This window comes from Cornus florida, unplaced genomic scaffold (genome assembly GCF_030987335.1).
Source record: "Cornus florida cultivar Cherokee Brave unplaced genomic scaffold, ASM3098733v1 CherokeeBrave_3.0.0_Hap2_Chr07, whole genome shotgun sequence".
Taxonomy (NCBI): Eukaryota; Viridiplantae; Streptophyta; class Magnoliopsida; order Cornales; family Cornaceae; genus Cornus; species Cornus florida.
Window position 1 is genome coordinate 7,615,100 of NW_026775577.1, and position 18,099 is coordinate 7,633,198.

Below are 18,099 nucleotides of genomic sequence, written 5' to 3' on the forward strand. Positions count from 1 at the left end.
ATATCTTTTGTCATGCAAATTGATGTTTTTAATTTAATTTATTTTTTACTTCTTTTTCTTTTCTCACTAAATTGTCTACCACTGTATTATGACAAAAAAAAAAAAAAATTCCTTCTTATTGTATTATTACACTGTTACATTTATTTATTTATTATCATTATCATTATTATCATTATTATTATTTTTTCCCTAATTATGTGGAAGAGTGACGGTGATACTCATATGAACCGTGGGGTCCACTGCAGGTGAATTAATATATCGGACCTTCAATGCTTACCGGTTCAACCGGGTTGGTCCGTCCAATGGTCTAAATGTCCCTTCAAAGTTGACTCCTTTGTGTTTTATATACTCCTATTTTACTTAGTAGTATAAAAGTGTTGCTTTTGAGCACAAAGATTTTAGTGTTTTGAAATATAAATACATTTTTTTTTTTTCTCGATTTGATGCTTTCAAATATAGTTTAATAATTATACAGGTCACACATTTCTATTAACTCCTAATCCAAATGAAGTCAAATTCCGGAAGGGAAAAAAGAAAAAACAAAGGTCAAATTTGTCAAAAGATTAAATTGGATTTGTGTTGAGTTCAAATAATTGGGTATAATTTACATTTTATAAAATAGTTGAAGTTTGGACAATGTACCTGCAAGATCACAATAATGTAGGTCACTTGAAAACTTACTGAACTTAGAAAATAAATAAATTAAATTTTTCTAATTTTGCATTGAAAATATTCAGTAGAAATTAAATTGTTTGGACATTACGTAGTTCATTTTTAATGCAGCTGATCAATTTTTTTTTTTTTAATCATTGTAACCTACTACGGAAATAATTGCAATTAATGTATAACTTAATCTATAGCTCAAGCTCAAACTATTTGAGTTTTGTCAATGTTTAAGGATTTGTCATTGTCAACTTAATTTTGATTTAGATTAGATCATGGCCTCATGGGCATTCAATAATGTATTATTCATTTTTTTTTTTTTCTCTTTGTATATTGTTGATTATAAATATATTTAATTGATATGGTTAAAGACCAATATAGAAGTGGGTTCTGTGGGCTTGAGTTCACTAAATTTTTTTTTTCTTTTTTTTACTAGACTAATTTTAACCCAATCAATTTTTTTTATTTATTAATAGACCCACCCAATCAAACCCAAATCCACCGTATTGAAATAAAGGCCTGTCCAAGGCCACAAAGGCGTCGCCTAGCACCTATAAATAACAAAACATGTTTAGGGCAAATCATTTCTGCCTCCCCAGTCGCCTCCATCTCTATTCTAGTTCTCGACTCTGAACTTACCCCCACTCTCTCTCTGTGCAACTACAAGTATCAGAAGTTCAAAACCCAGTTAATCTATCTGTCTGCAAGAATCAAAAGCTCAAAACCCATATCGGCATATCATTTCAGATTGTTCAAAAAATCAAAACCCATATCTTTCAGTTTCCATCGCCCGCTGTTCCGGTTCGGGTTCGCCGTTCGCAAGCTTCAGCCGCTGTCTCTCAACTCTCAAGCTTGCCCCCCCCTCTCTCTCTGCAACTGCTAACTTGTATGTATGGGTTTTGTTTTATTTTTTTTTTCTTTCCTAAATCAACTAATCAAGGTCTGTAATTCTTGTGTTTTGCAAACTAAATCCTATTTTGTGAAAATTTTTATGATCTTTTTTAAATATATTTATATTTTATACAATATAAAGTAACAAAATTTATATTGCATTTTGAGGTAATCATTGCATTGATTTTTGAGGAATCACCGTAATCTACATTTTATTTCAGCAAAACAAATGTTTTTATTTTTATTTCTATAACTTCTTTTTGTTGTTGTTGTTGTTGTTGTCAATTATGTCTACAAGAAAATTTGAATCTGGGCATGAAAAAAGAAAAAAAAAAATCTGAATTGGATTAGAAATCTGCAGAGATTGAATCTCAAACAATTTTTATCAACATGCCAAGCTTTTTGAAGATGGAAATCTTTTCAGAACTAAAAAAAATCACTTTGACAAGCAAAAGTAGTTAATATAGGGTAGAGCTCTAAAGTTACTTCTTGAAAATTAAAATACTTACAAAAAGCATGCTTTTGAGTGAATTCCATAGTGTTGGAAGGGGCTTGCCATGAACTACCTCACACTCTGCTTCCACTAGTAGGTTCTCGAATAGGATTAGTAAATTGGTCAAAAGAAGAGATAGGGTACTGAGTTCTGAATTGTTCAGAAATAAATTGGTAATTTTTTTTATTAATTACCCAAATAGAATTTTCTATGCCTTAATCAGTCAATTGTCTAAAGAAACATTGTTACTTAACTAAAATTGAATTAAACAACAGTTGATTTTGGTTGATATATTTTGATTTAGCCCACCCCAATGAGAAATCCTGGATGTTTTGTTTCACATAGAAATACAATGTGTGTAATGCACGAAGGATATATTCAATATTTCTGCTATATTTTTATTTTGAAATTTTGGTTTTTGGTTTTCTTTTGTTATTAGAATGCAGAATATCAGGATATTGATTTGTTAATTTTGAAGATTATTCCTAAACTGATGCATTGTACTTTGTTATTGGATTAATTTAATATAAGAGCTGAGTATAATATGTGCTAATTACACTTATCCGTAATCACACCTCTTTCTATGGTTAGGTGTCCAACATTTTGACTGAAATCATAGTTGGGTTGGGTTGATACATGATACAAATAGTACTTTGATGGTGGTGTTTTAATTGTTATGAGTGAGATTGTGAAACATCTTCCTCACAACTTGAGTGTTTTCTTATTTTTAGGGTTAGCATCAGGCCTTAACATTTAGCAAGAACAAGGTTCAAGAAACATGCCTCCTCAGTCATCAGGTAACAAACTCTTACTTTTTCTAAAATTTTAATTGGCATTTTTAGCTATTGGTTACGCTTAATTTTTTGTTTTTGTTTTTGTTTCTACATACATATATGTAACATTGTTATGATGTGATGCTTGAACAATTTATTAATGGGAATTAAAGACTTGGAAGTTTAGTTTTCAATTTTAGAATATATGTTTTACAAGTTTATTAACGCTTTTAAAACTTTTCCTCTTTTGTCCTAATAATGTAGGTCTCTTTTCTGAAAGAAGAGAGTTGATTGGAGTGGGTGGAGTAAGGAAAAAGAAAATAGGTGTGTTTTTTTTTGCCTAGCTAATTGAATTATATAAATCCCCTTACCGTTGTAGCAGTGATGCTGGTTTTAAAATGACCAATTATGATAGGAAGTCTCTTTTCAATTTATCTTAATCAAATGTGTGTGTGTATATATATATATATATATATATATATATGCAAGAGGATTGTGTGATTTTAGATGAGGATTCTAGATGAGGATGTTGATGTCAACGTTGAATCTCATGATGACGATTGATGATGTTGATAATATGTTGATGCACTCAAATTAAGTCAATGCACTTAGAATTGAAGGAAATTTAGAGTTGAAGACATACTATTGAGCATAGCGTCTAATTCTTTTAGTTACAGTTCCTGAAATTCTGAAACAATGGTGTGTAAAATGATTCATCTACTTGGGCTCTCTTCTTTTTCATCTCTCTAAAGCCTAATTTTATTTGTGAAAAAGAAAAAGAAGACTCTACAATTTTAATTTTACTTTATCAGTTTGAGCATTGACAGAGCTTCTGAAATGTTGAAACTGAAACAACAAAGAAGAGAGAGTCCACCAATAAGAACTACCCAACTTAGGACAAAATAAGCTCTTTGAGCGTCTTGACTAATATTGGTATGGGAGACTTCTATAGATATGTACTTGTAGAAAGAAAGATATATGGTTGGGGGCACAAACGTGTAAGACAACCCTAAACCAACGATAGGGTTGTGAGCTTTTGGCTTGTTTCATGCATCAGATCTAGGAAGTGTACAACAATGAAATGGAAAGCTCTGATGCACTTAAAGTTACATACAGAGACAATAATTAATATTATATATTTATAACTTTACCAGTCTAATATGATACTACGTATATCTTACATATATACATATATATGTATATGTTTGTAACTTTATACTTAGATATATTTTGATTTAGCCCACCCCATTGAGAAATCCTGGATCCGCCCTTGGATATGGTTGTATATATTGTTTGATGAAATGCCATATCGTCAGGTACACATTATTAATCTGTGTCAGTGTGTGATTCACAAAAATATAGATAGAGATTTTTAGCCCCCAAACTCCTAAGCTCAAAAATCAAAAGGTGATACTTTTTTTCTTCCCGAAAATTTGTTTGTACCATATTTTTTATTTAGAATAAGTCACATGAACTTGTGGTTTTTTTTTTTTCTTTTTTTTTTTTTTTCCCAACTTTGATTGTGTAATATCATTTTAAAGCATAAAAAGTGATAGAAACTCTGCTAGGTTTTTGTTATCAATTATGTGACCGTCATTAAGATAAATGTTAAATAATATATATATATATATATATATTTAAATACAAGTTCTTGTAAGAAAATAAGAAATTGTTAGTTGAATCTCACCACCATCCTCACCGGATCGAGAAGCTGAGACCTCTCATGCGTGACGCCCTCCAATGTCATTTTGTTGTTCAAATGATGTAAAAAAAAAAAATAAATAATTTTTTTCAAAGGAATTAAAGACTTAATTACTTTGTCCTGATAAGGACAGCTTATTTTACTCTCAGAGAGGAGAGATTGAAACTCTCTGTCCGCATTTGTCAGTGCATCATCCAACTGTCAGAGATCTGCCGTCATTAACACCAGCGTTAGCTGTCAAGCTGATTCTTCTCTCTCCTCCCTGTTCAGTGAGCTCTCTCTTTCTAACTGAAATCTCTTCAACCCATTCACATCTTCCTCCTTCCCTCCTCATTATTACCTTTATATGGTAATAATGAAAGTCCTTGTTTGTGTAACAATAATATCATTATTAATGATTCATTAATAATGATATCTTAGCAATTATCTATCCAAAAAAAAAAAAAATTTTTTGATACCTTAGCAACCCAAATGAATTTAATGTGGGTTGAATATTTTTGAAGTCCAATGGAATAGTAAAAACAAATTGCTCAAAGTTCCATTCGAGTTGAGTTCAAATCGACCAATGTAAGCATTTTAATTTTCTACATATATATATATTTTTTTCTTCTAATGTGTGAAACATGATATAATTGATATTAAAGATTTAAAATAACTCCCCCCAAAACTCACTACATTGTGGGCGGTTTGATGAGTTATTTATTTTTGTCACTTTTTTGGTAAGTACTAAATTAAATTATTGTATAAACAGTTTTAGGGGTGACAAAATTTTGCACAATCCGTCAACACGAACACGACATTAAGTTAGCCAATTTAGATTAACCTTAATCATAGTCGTGTTATAATTGTATTAACCAGTTTAATTAATTGTGTCGGGTTCGTATTTTGAAGTTCAGTCCGTTTAACCCGATTAGACTCGTTTAATTAATCGTATTAGGTTAACCCGATTAACCTAGAACCCGTTTTATACCCAATTAATATAGATATTTCTATTATTTCAATATAAATTCAATATGGATATTTCTATTATTTAATTGTATTGTCCAAATTATTCTATTTTAAAGAATTTTCTTTTCTATTATCTCAATTTATTTCTTATTGTATCTTTATTTTTTTATACTCAAGTTAATTTTAAATTAAACTTGTGAAAAGTTACCTTGTAACCCATTTAATGTTTAATAAGATCATGTTTGCATATCAAAATGAAAAAAATTGATTGTTAGAAATTAGTTCATTTCTAAGGAACACTTAGAGGCGCTTCAATTCAAAAGAACGTACTTTCCCTCTCTCTGCCCCATTCGTCTCTGTCTCGTCTCCATACCACCAAGAACAGAGCAATCCTCTCTCTCCAGTCTCCATACCACCAAGAGCAGGGCTTTTATTGGAAGACCAAGTCTATTTACTGAAGTAAAGCTTACCGTATATGATTCCTAATTGTATGCATTTCTTTTTCTTGATCTATAAAAATGTGTATATGAATCTATGATTCTAGATTAAATTTGAAGATCAAATTTCGAGACTTAATATGATTAATTTTTGTTTGCCAATTGGGGTAAAATTAAGAGATTCATTTTTGTTTGCCGATTGGGGTAAAATTAAGACCTCGTGTATGATTCCTAATTGTATGTTGTATGTATTTCTTTTTCTTGATCTATATAAATCCGTATATGAACCTCTGATTCTAGATTAAAACAATATGATTCATTTTTGTTTGAGACCTCGTATATAATTCTTGATTAATTTTGTCAACGGGGAAGATTTAGATAGTATTCTTTATTGTCCCACCTCCTAATATGATTCTTTTAATCTGTTTTGACAATGATTCTATTTGTACTTCATCTTTGACTTTGCCGATCATGTGTCTTTGATGGGTTTTACAAAGTGCATCTGTTGGATGAACACCCTCCTCATCCTTTTCTCTTTTAAGATCTCTGTAACATTATGAGTGCTAAATACATGTATGAATATATTGACTCATGTTTTATTGATTACAGCTCTAAAATGACTTTAAGTTTTATTGATTACAGGTCTAAAACAAAAAAATGCCTTGTTCAGTATCTACAAAAGACCAAGGTGTGCATCTGATTGCATTTTGTCATATTACTTCCCCCGGATTAATCCCAGAAACTTCAAACTATTCTTCGAGTTTTCACCAGTTCCTATTTGAGGGACAAGCTTCTTGACGTCCATCCCTCACTCAGAGGAATTCGAGCCTGTGTCATGATCGAAAACCCAGTCCAAGAGTGTGCTGGTGTTCTTTTTGCCCAGCAAAACCAGATTATCAGTCTACAACAACAAATTAACAGTCTGCAAGGCCAACTAACCAGTCAGTAACAACAGATATTGAGGCAACATGACTATATCAAAGTGCCAGAGCAGTGTCTGGATGGGCCAATTTCCACCACAGCAGCTTCAGCCAGGTGAACTGTCAGGATGAGCACGATGAGCAGAATTACTAGGGGACCTTTCATTGATGAGTTTGGGACACGTTCAGCTGCTGCTAATGCTGATATGGGGCATTTCGCTGATGAGTTGGGACTGCTGATGAGCAACAATAACCTGAACCTGATCTGCATCCCCGCCACTGATGATGATTTTCTACTTTCATGCTCCTTTGCTAGTTCAATGATCTGCAGCTGGTGCCTCCGGGACTTGCACTTGTTGGTTCTCTTGACTTTACAATGGTGCTGCTGCCAGCCAGTTCAGATGTATTCCGCTCTCCATTTGGTGCCAGAAATCCGTCAATGTAATTGTGCAGATCATCGTCCACATCTAGGTTTGGGAAATTATCGAATCCATTCGATGAGGTTGCGCTTGCTCAGCTGCTGGTGCAACATATTGGTTTGCCCAGAAGATTATCATCGGGCAATTCTCAACCAATATGTTGCACCAGCAGCTGAGCAAGCGCAACCTCATCGAATGGATTTGATAATTTCCCAAACCTAGATGTGGACGATGATCTGCAAAATTACATCGACGGATTTCTGGCACCAAATGGAGAGTAGGATACAATTTCATCTGAACTGGCTGGAGCAGCACCATTGTAAAGTCAAGAGAACCAACAAGTGCAAGTCCCGGAGGCACCAGCTGCATATCATTGAACTAGCAAAGGAGCATGAAAGTAGGTTAATTGGTTGTTTTTTTTTTTTTTTTTTTTAATTTTTTTTATGACATTTTTTGGAACAACAGATGATTGGTAATATTATTTGAGAAATCTAGGTTTTGGAAGAATTACTAAAATTTGTTTGCTTGCTTGGATTCTAATTTGTGTGCATTCTGGCTTGTTCCTTGACAAAGTTTATTGGAGAACTCCTTGCTAATAGTTTGAACAATATGTCCAAAAAGATTGTGTAAATTATGCATTATAAAAAAAGGTAGACTTTGGAGAGAGAATGGAAAAAAGGTAAGAGACTTCGGAGAGAAAATGGAAATGAAGTCAAGTACCTTTCAAAAACCTATACATTATTCAAAAACAAAAATAAATTCGGGAACATACCCACTTCAGAATTTAAGTAAAAGATAAATACTTTGTAAGTGAAATCGAAAATCAAATATACCATCAAATTTTTTTCTCATAAAACATAAATTGGAATTCTTTAGCACCTCGGATCATGGGAATCAAATCAGCATCAAGGCGTGCTTGCAACCGAAAAAAACATCATCTTTCTTCCCATATCCCTTACAGAAGGCGAAGAGATGAAAGGATGACATATCTATAGATCTAAACATAAGAAGAGATAGAAAGGATGACCAATCGAGAAGGACATAAGAGATTTAGAGATTTAAATATGTGAAGAGATGAGATGAGCTAGAGGGAGGTGAAGAGAGAGAGAGAGAGAGAGAGGAGCCGAAGAGAGAGAGAGAGCTAATCAAGGTCAAAGGGAGAAGTGAAGAGAGAAAAAATAGAAGGATGAGATTTAATGTAGCAATCTCGCACGTGAGTTTCCCTTCAAGGAAACATTCCAATACGAAACACCAAAGTAGTCCAAATTAAGTGTTGCCTCAGTGTGAATCACATTTATCAAAGATGACACTTAATTTAAAATAATGTGAGTCACATTTATAAAGTAACACCTAATTTGGGACGGGTGTATTTATTAGTATTATTTATTTATTTTAATTTAATTATTATTTATTATTAAAGTTGCAATGGAACACCTTTGTATTTTCAGAAGAGAGGAGAGAGATGTGGAAAGGTGCTGTATGGACCTTTGAGCTTCATGGTCATCTTCAAAGAGATTCAGACCAACTACCATTGGCTGATTCCAATAACCAACAGTGATACTTTCAGTCTCAGTATAAGAAGAAGACCATTGTCTGTTAAAGCATTGAGGACTTCTCTACCAGACTAACAACTTACTCTTTTGAACAACATTCGCCAGCCGATTATCTTCTTGGATTCGTAGGTATTCACTCTCTCTCTCTAAATTCTGTCTCTCACTCGTGGGTTTTGCTAATTACTGTCAATTCATACAAATTTATAGCTCAAAGATACGATTTTTCTATATGATATGGCTTTAATATCGGTTTTTGGGATTGCTTTAGCTCATTACCATCAACATGCATCTCCAGGGCAGGCCAGGGGATTTTTTATTTTTATTTTTATTTGTGTATAAGTAAGAGAATGATGTGTTTCAGGCTTTTGTTATCACTTCTATCAGCCACAGTCAAGACCACCCTACAACTCCTAGGCTTAGTCCTATTCTTTCCTTGTTTAAATCATAGTTGTGGGCGTATAAGAGAGGAAGTGTGTGAGGATGGAGTGACAAAGTGTGTTGAGAGCAGGGCTTGGGTAGCTTGAATGAAAATGTGATTGCCTTGATTCCGAAGATAGGTGGGGCTTTGGAATTTAGAGTGTATATAAGGTTCTTGCAACTACATTCAATGTATAATTTGAAGAGTTTGATAAGAAATTAATTTCTCACTCTCGTAATGCTTTCGTTTGGGGTATTTTGAGTATGATGCTTGTAGACTGTGTTAATTTTAGATTTTCAATTAGTGGGTTGGCCTCTTTTTTTAAATGTACACTGGAAAAGATTACAATCATGTCAATTGGGGTTTCCATCATGTTTGAATCGCATTGGCTTCCGGGCAAAAAATGAAGAAATTGGATTAGAAGGTGTGTCTCAACTGTTTGCCTATTCTTGTTAATGGAGCCTAGAAAATTTATGTGCCAGATCGAGGGAGTTGAGACAGGGTTATCCACTTTCTTTTCTTCTCTTAAATATGTTTGTGGAAGCCTATGTGGATTAGCAAGATTGTGGATGGGGCCTTCCTTTGAGGGTTTGAGGTTTGTAGAGTCAGACGAAGGCCTTCTCAGTCTTTCATCCTCTGAGTTGGAGGAGGGTTTTTGTGCTTTCGTCATTACAAGAGGAATTGACTAAGTGGAAAACACAATAATTGCCAAAGACTGGAAAACACAATAATTGCCAAAGACTGGCAAACTAGTTTTATTAAGGGTACTCTTATTAAGCCTATGAATATATTTCATGTGCACTTTTACTGTCTCGATTACACTCTGGTGGTCTTGGGGAAAAAATGTTTAGGGAGTTCAATTGAACTCTTCTTGTCAAATGGTTGTGGAGATATGCGACAGAATCTGACAATGTGTGGAGGAAGGTAGTGGAGAAATTTTGGGGGCAGAGGGGAAGACTTCAATTGAGATTACTAATTCTTTTTAGTTGGGCTGTGGAAGGAAATAAGAAAGGTTTGGAGGAAATTCTCTAAATTCATTGGTTTTGCTGTGGGGATGGTTGTTGAGTAAGGTTTGGGCATAATATCCGGTGTGGGATGCTCTCCTGAAGTTGAAGGTGATGCCCCCCAGATACATTCAAGATTCTTTTGGTAAAATTGTGCTAGTTGTGGATTATGTTTGGTTCTTAGACGCTGGGGTGGTATGGGAATCTTGATTCTTCAGGCCTTTTCAGGGTTGGGAGCTATATTCTGTTGACACCTTACCTCCCTCTAAAGCTCCTCTGTTCACAGTGATGGTAAGACCCATTGAGATGGATGTGCCAAAGGCACAGAAGATTTGGAGTTTATTCACTGTATAGATTGCTTACTTGGGGTGATAATCCCGGGTTCCTGGTGGTAGTGAAGACTATCCCCAATTGGCGCTGCATGTGCTAAGGAGATCATTAACTGCCTACTCCTGCATGATGTGGTAGTTCTGCTATCCTGTTTGGTCTCCTATGGCTTATGCCACAGTTGATTAGGGATTTGATTGGTTGTTGTTTTATCTGGTGGTAGAGTGTGAAGGGCTAGGCAAGCAGCACCTTTTGTCTTATGTGGATTGTTGGTGGGAACATTATAGGCGGACTTCTAGAAATGTGGAGTCATCTTTTCATAGATCAAAAGAAGTGATACTAGCTACTAGTCATTTTCATATGTTCAGAAGTCCCAGATTTTTCACTATATTCATGATCTTTAAGGTGTATTGAGTCGTATAAAAGGAGAAAATTCTTAGATAATTTTATAATTGTGTGTGAACAGGCTACAGCTCTTCTTGCACAAAAGATCATACTCTCTCTCTCTCTCTCTCTCTCTGGTTTTCCTAGCTTAACTTTTGGATTTTAAAATAAGCTTGTTGATTATTATTCATTCACTTGATTACTGTTACTTTAATTTGACTGTTCAATACTTGTTTATGCTGGGTGTCATTATTTTGTGTTTATGGGCTCTAGAAAAATTAGTGAGGTACTTCTAATATTTCTATCTGAATTTTCTACCATGCATTTTTTTTTTTTTTGAATAAATGGTTTTAACATCTACAAAAATTTATTGGTGATGGTCAGGTTGATGATGTGACAGCAGATTTCATCATAAGTCTGCTCCTATTTCTGGATACAGAAGATCATCAAATTGTTCATAATTTCATCTGGTGGTTCTGTTACTGCTGGTATGTCTTTATGTTCATTCCGTTCAAGGTTATTTCTCAAGAAATCGTTTATCCTGATACAATTATTAGAACTAAGGTATATGAATTTACATAAAGTTTTGACATTAGCTGGCACTCTTAATAAGGACTATAAATATTTGATTCATTCAACCAGTGTCAGTCCACTAAACATTTAGGATACAAAAATGTTGCAAACAAATGGAATGATGAAAACAATCATTTGACTATTAGCTTGACATAAGAGTAGTACTCTTACTGTTAGCCTCCGTCCCTCCCTGTCATCTTTTTCACTGTAAATCTTTGTTCTTTGGTTTGACATAGATCAGCTGCCGCCTCCCCTCCTTACTCCTTTCTCTCCCCACACAAACTCATGCATTTGTTAACTCATTTATAATTTTCAAGGTTACTTATCAAAAAAAAAAAATTTTCAAGGTCACAACCTACTGAGGTAAGCTATCAGGTGCAAGTGTGTGTCGAAGTGTCGGATCACCTTGAATCGCAAATCTTATGATACAAGGATGTGTGTTCAAACGTTGGATACGGGTAAACTTGTACTATGTATTTAAATATATTAAATGTTTTGTTACAGTGTAATGTTTAATGTTGTTGTTTTATAAGAACATACTCAATTGTAAATGGGATTTGGTAAAAGAAAAGGGTTTCCATCCATCTCATAGATAGGGAACTCATAGCTGCTATTTAGTTTATGCTATGAAATTTGAGCTTTTTTTCTTCTTTTTCAATCATGACATTTGAGGATTGGATGCCTGATTTGGGTTTGTGTATCGGACACGTGTTTTGTACTTGTACTGAAGTTGGTCATGTCGTGTTGACATGGATACGCAAAGGGAAAAAATATTCCATGTAACAGAGATTACAACTATTTGACTTCAAACTGTAGTAGGTCACATGCATAAATTTTTATTATTTATGATGTATTTGCCAAAAGTTAATAATTTACTTTTCCTATTTTTTGTTGGCTATAAAAGTAGTCATTGGATAATCCACATCAGCACCATGCTGTCAAAAATATATCCCCTCCTTCGACAACGAGTGTCTTCTTTGAGGAAACTCATCTCACACTCCTTTTTTTTGAGACTCAATCAAATGATGCAGTACTCATCTCTATTCCAATATTACCCTCCTTTGCTGTTAAGTGGGAAATATTTCTTCCAGTACTAATCACTGGGCCAGCTAGGATGTGATAATGGGTAATGAGGTAATGAATTTTGGTAATGTCCTAATGGAAACACTTTATGAGGCACACAAAAATGGGAAGTAAGATACTCTGTGGCACGGAGGGAGTTGGATATTTTTTATGCTTGGAAGTTCTTCATTCTCTTGACTGTCACTTGCATGAGGTCTTATGAACTACTTTGGCACATATTTGCTCAATTAGTGCTGCTAGTTATATTTTTTGCCCGTGTAGATGTGTATTCCCCCCCCCCCCCCCCCCCCCCCCCCCCCAACAACACACACACACACATTGTTTTCTGTGGAGTATAAGTTATTCATTTTCCTCTTTATTATTATACAATTTACATATCTCTATCCAGTCATCAAATGCAAAAAAAATTCTATGGACTTCGGCCTTACCCATTGAAGAACACATTGGTCTTCTTTTTCTGAGTTCATTTACTACTACATTTGGGAAAGGGAATATATGATGCTATGAAGCTGTGCAAGGCAGATGTTTCTACTATTTGCTTGGGGCTTGCTTCATCAATGGGTGCATTTCCCCCTGCTTCTGGTTCTAAAGGAAAGAGGTTTTGCTTCATAATGCAAGGGTGATGATCCATCAACCACTTGGAACTTCTGGGGGAAAAGTAATTGTTTTCATGAATACAGATCTTCACATCAAGAAAGTTGTTCGCACAGATTAATATTGCAAGAAAAAAATATAAGACAAAAAGAAGAGGAAGAAGATTCGCATTAAGAAAATAAAACAAAATATTGTGTAATTATTCCAAATACCTTTCAAATCTTCCATGTTGTATCCATGCATCCTAGTACAGAAGTGCTTAAAGAGGGCTGACTATTTGAGTACTCAAGTTGATGTGTGGTCCTTGAGTAAGAATAGAGACAAAAAATACTCTTTAGTCAGGGGCTAAGTTAGGAACTTGGGATATTCTATTTAGGGGCAGAAGTTGCATCACAAGGAAGCCATTTAACAAAGTAGCTGCTTTTCATGGATCTATCAAGTACCATGTGATTATATTAATTTCTTTGGGACATTTCTGTATTTGGAGACATCTGACTTTTATGTTGTTTTTTTATTTTATTTTATTTTTAAATGAAGTGTTCTATTTTTATTTGTATTTGGGGGAAGGATGGCTCCTGCCTGATACCCCGGTGAATTAGTGGTGCATGATTCACACCACGCTGACCCTATCAAGGAGATTGTTTTGTACCTAAAATCATGGCTTGATTATTTGAATTGCCAATTATCAATATTTCAGATTTCATTTTTTAATTTATTTTCTAAGTCTAATATCACATAGTTATATCAAGTGACATGAAATAATGTGGTTATTTCAATACTTTGCAATGTAGATAGTGAAGGGTTTTGCATAAATGAGGATTAACTTTATAGTGTGGTTATTTCATGATGCCATTTTAGATTTTGTGCCAATCGTCTATGGATTCTGAGAGTTTATGTTCTGGACCTCATCGCTCGCATGAGGAGGAGGAGCAGGTAGAGACTACCCAGCAACAACTTATGAGGAAAACACATGGCTCTTCACGTTCCTTAGAATTTCATCAACACAAGGGCAAGATAGTTGTAAGGTGACTCTATGCCAATGATTTTGTAGGTTCCCCATATATTTGAAGTAATTCTTATATACCTGACATAATTTTTTATTCTTATGCAGTGTGAACAAATAAGGGAAGCCCATTGGTGAATTTGCTCCCCTCTACACCAACTTTTTAGGACCACTTGCACGCAATGGAAGGGCAGCTCCGTTGTTGTATGGTGATTGGCGTTATGTCCCTGATAAAATTAAAGAAGACTTATGGACTACAGTGAAGGAAAAACTTATGGTACTTTTGGTTGTTAAAAGAAGACTAGTGTTTTCCTTACCAAATATAAATATACATATATATATGTGTGTGTGTGTGTGTGTGTGTGTATGCATGGTAATTACTCACCAAAAGAAAAATAGAGAGGAATATATCTAATTTAAAGGATGATACATATAAAATCTTATTTCCCATAGTTATACAGATTAGAATTTGTTTAAATCACTGAATCTAGTGTTTTTTTCCCCTTCTCATTCTGATATTTCATGGGGACACAAATTAAAATCAAAGAAGGTTTGATGCATGCATTTTATTACTAGGTTGATAGGCACTCTGCATTTTATTATTGGAGTTCTGATGCTGGCCCAATTGCCTGTATGTTATGTTACATCTCTTTTGTAAGGGGAGTATCTGAGAAGCACCGGACACACACCTGAATACTTTCTTTATGTGCATATAATGCCCAGATTGTTATTTGCACATGGGTGTGTGTCATAGAGAGTGGAAGCTAAGGAAATCTATTGTTTTATGGTTGCCAGCAGGCAGCAACTTGTTTTCGGATTACAATACTTTATTATAATAAACTTTTTCTTCTTGTTAATTAAAAATTTGCAGAATGGGAAAGAGTGATATGAAGTACATGGCTGTAACTGAAGTTTATGAGAATTTACTTTACTTGCTATGAAGATCTTCCACTTTCTATAACATTTTGAAAGGACTCTTTTCTAGATCCCAACTATTCATTATAGAGCAGAAGTCTTAACCACTTTAAAATTGTGAAATTCAGTACTATAATGGTAAAATTTTACTAATATAAAAGTATTAATAAAAACAGTGAAATTCACCATTAATGGGTGAATACCTCAACAGTTCACACAAAACCAACAGTCTCTGCTCTATAAGTCAATTATACTTGGCTAATATTGATACGTTTTTGCCTATATTGCAGGGAAAATTTGTTGTGGGGGACATACTAAGAAAGTGGACTATGATGTCAGTTGGGGAAAAATGGAGGGATTTCAAGTCCAATCTGAAAAGGGATTATTGCTACTGTTGGGATTCTGATGAAGAAAGATTGGCTAACGTACCTTCTTCTCTGGTTGACAAGGACCATTGGGAGTATCTAGTTAGTTTTGGAGTTCAGATGAGGGGGAGGTAATGCTTAGGGTAATACCTACGTTTTTAATGATGTAAATGATGGATTTTGTGTTATACTAATGCTCTGACAGTTCTTATCTTTCTTTTTGAAGAGAAGTACATGAAATATAGAAAACTGTGCAAAACAAAAACTGTCTCATGCAACTGGAACAATGAGTTATGCACGTGCAAAAAGGACTTTCCAATTTTACTATTAGAATGTGCTGATCTTTTTCTGTCTTCTTATAGCTGTTTATATAAGGACAGATTGGTACTATTAAAATAGTGCCAGCTATATTCTATCTATTTATTCAGGTTTATATAATTGATTGTTGATGTTGTTGTATCTAAGTGTTTGATGAATGATTGAGTTGAATGTGTTGTATGAAAAAAATCTGAAAATTTGCTATAAAACATGTTCTAATCTATTGTTTTTCAAATACTATTACGGTCCCTTTACCTTGGTCTCGTGTGTTTTGGCTTCTTTTTGGTTTGTTTATATCATTAAACTTGTGATAAATAAATTTCACCAAGAGAGGTTAATACCAGGAATGGCCAAAGAGGTCAAACCGATCCCAATACAAAGATGTAATTAATATATATTAATTCAGTTTCCATATAATACAGCAAATTATTTTGTAGGTCTGAGTTTTTGCTAAGGTGTGATATCATATATTGATGCAGGGACTAGGCTGTCTATAGCAGTGTCCAACCAGAAGCCCCACTTCCCTCAGGACCCCCTTCAAACTCTTGGTAAATGGGAAATAACTCTTATTATTTACATTATTAACAATTACTATCTCTTATATTTATTTGTTTTTCCTTTAGATCCTGGTATTGATTTCGTTTCATTTTATTGTATTATCTCTTGTTGGGCCATTGCGTGTTTCGCTTGCAGCCTTTGGCCTGTAGCTTTGGTAGAGCTCATTTTTACATTCTTTCTCTCTTAAATATATTTTTCCTTACCTGAGAAAAAAACAATTTCTATTTCACTTGACAAGAAGATGAATTCCTTTAAAAAAACAATTAGTTTGTTTTCACTAGAGAGTACAACGGGGGTGTAATTTATTTAGTTGCTATGCCGATAAACGATGAATCCAAAACCTGGAAGACATAGTTGATTGAGGCCAATTTAAATCACAGAGAGAGTCATCTTATTCAGCACCTTTGCTATAGTTGGGTGGTGAGGATGTTAAAGTTTAGGATTGCAACCAATTCTAAGTGAAAACTGTTTACAGAATTGTTATGTCAATTCTTAAAGGATATTAACAACCAATAAGCCTTGAGGCCCAGTCATGTTAAGTATGGGACACATGGGGCCAAAGATGCATTCACTTGACCACATATCATGGCTTGTGCTGGCTTCACCATGAACTATATTATGCTAGCACCACCATCACTGATACATTCCTTCATCTTTCCTTGTTCTTGATTCTTGATTTCAAGTTTTGAGTGTTTTGCCAATGGGGAGGCTGAGGGGTATATATAGTACCTTGTTGATCCTTTACAATGAATATGTGGGCCATGGAATAAACAGTATCTGTTACACTATTCTTGCTGCTTCTTTGCTTTCAAATGTCACTTAATGCTTGTCATATATAGCAAAGAGGATGGGAATTTAAACACTTGTTCACCTATACAGGTCTAGATGTTTTGAATATAAAAATACACCAATATATATATGTTTAAAGTAGCTTGTGGGTATTTTGAATATAAATTAGTCGTCTATCTAACTTTTGAATTAATTTGTGCTTATTAACTCCAATTTACTATAGTGCATTTGTTATGAAAGTTCAGTGTTGTCCTAAGATTTGTTTGACCTTTCTGATATTTTGTTTTTGTTGGACTTTATTCCTGTGTGTTTGTATAATACCAACAATAGAGTAGCAAAGAGATTTTACATTTGTTCTTTTGTTTGTATCTAATGAACTCCATCATATAAATTTGATAAGTAATTGAACAGAGACTGCCTTATTTTATACCACTGTTAATAGCCTCTTGCTTTTTTCATAAACATAACCATTTTCATTTCAATTCACTAATCTTACTTTACCCAAATCACATCAAGTTTAGAGATTCAGGAAAGCAGTTCTGGGATGTGTGTTGGTCCGAGCCTTTAAACTCTGAACAAATATATTAATTATTTCAATGCATCAGTACATAAAAAGTAATGCTAGTTTTCCAAGCACTCCATTTTAAATTCCTTATTGCTACTGATATGTCCGTTATCTTCATATTTATATTTATATTTTCACTTACTTGAGATGAAATCTGAAAAATGTGACTTCGGAGTCCTAGACCAAGGACATCCAGAGTGGAAAATTGTGGTGCATGAGAGAGAGTTATTCATAAGTTCATAACCCAATACAGGGGGTGAGCAATAAACTATCAATTATTTCAGACTCCGTGAAGCAGATATGCAGTTGATTTTGGGTTGTATCATGAATACTGACGAATGAATAACTTCTAATTCTTCTATGACCTCACCCACTCTAAATAGTTAAGTTACAGATAAATGAAA

General features: G+C 34.2%; 1 long non-coding RNA gene across 1 annotated transcript; it reads left to right on the forward strand.

Annotated features, from left to right (window-relative positions):
- Positions 1–851: 851 nt before the first annotated feature.
- On the forward strand, positions 852–7,164 carry LOC132315974 (uncharacterized). The gene is made up of 4 exons (XR_009483885.1): positions 852–1,549; positions 2,779–2,844; positions 3,085–3,144; positions 6,550–7,164. It is a non-coding gene; the product is annotated as an uncharacterized LOC132315974 (long non-coding RNA).
- The last annotated feature ends 10,935 nt before the right edge of the window (positions 7,165–18,099 follow it).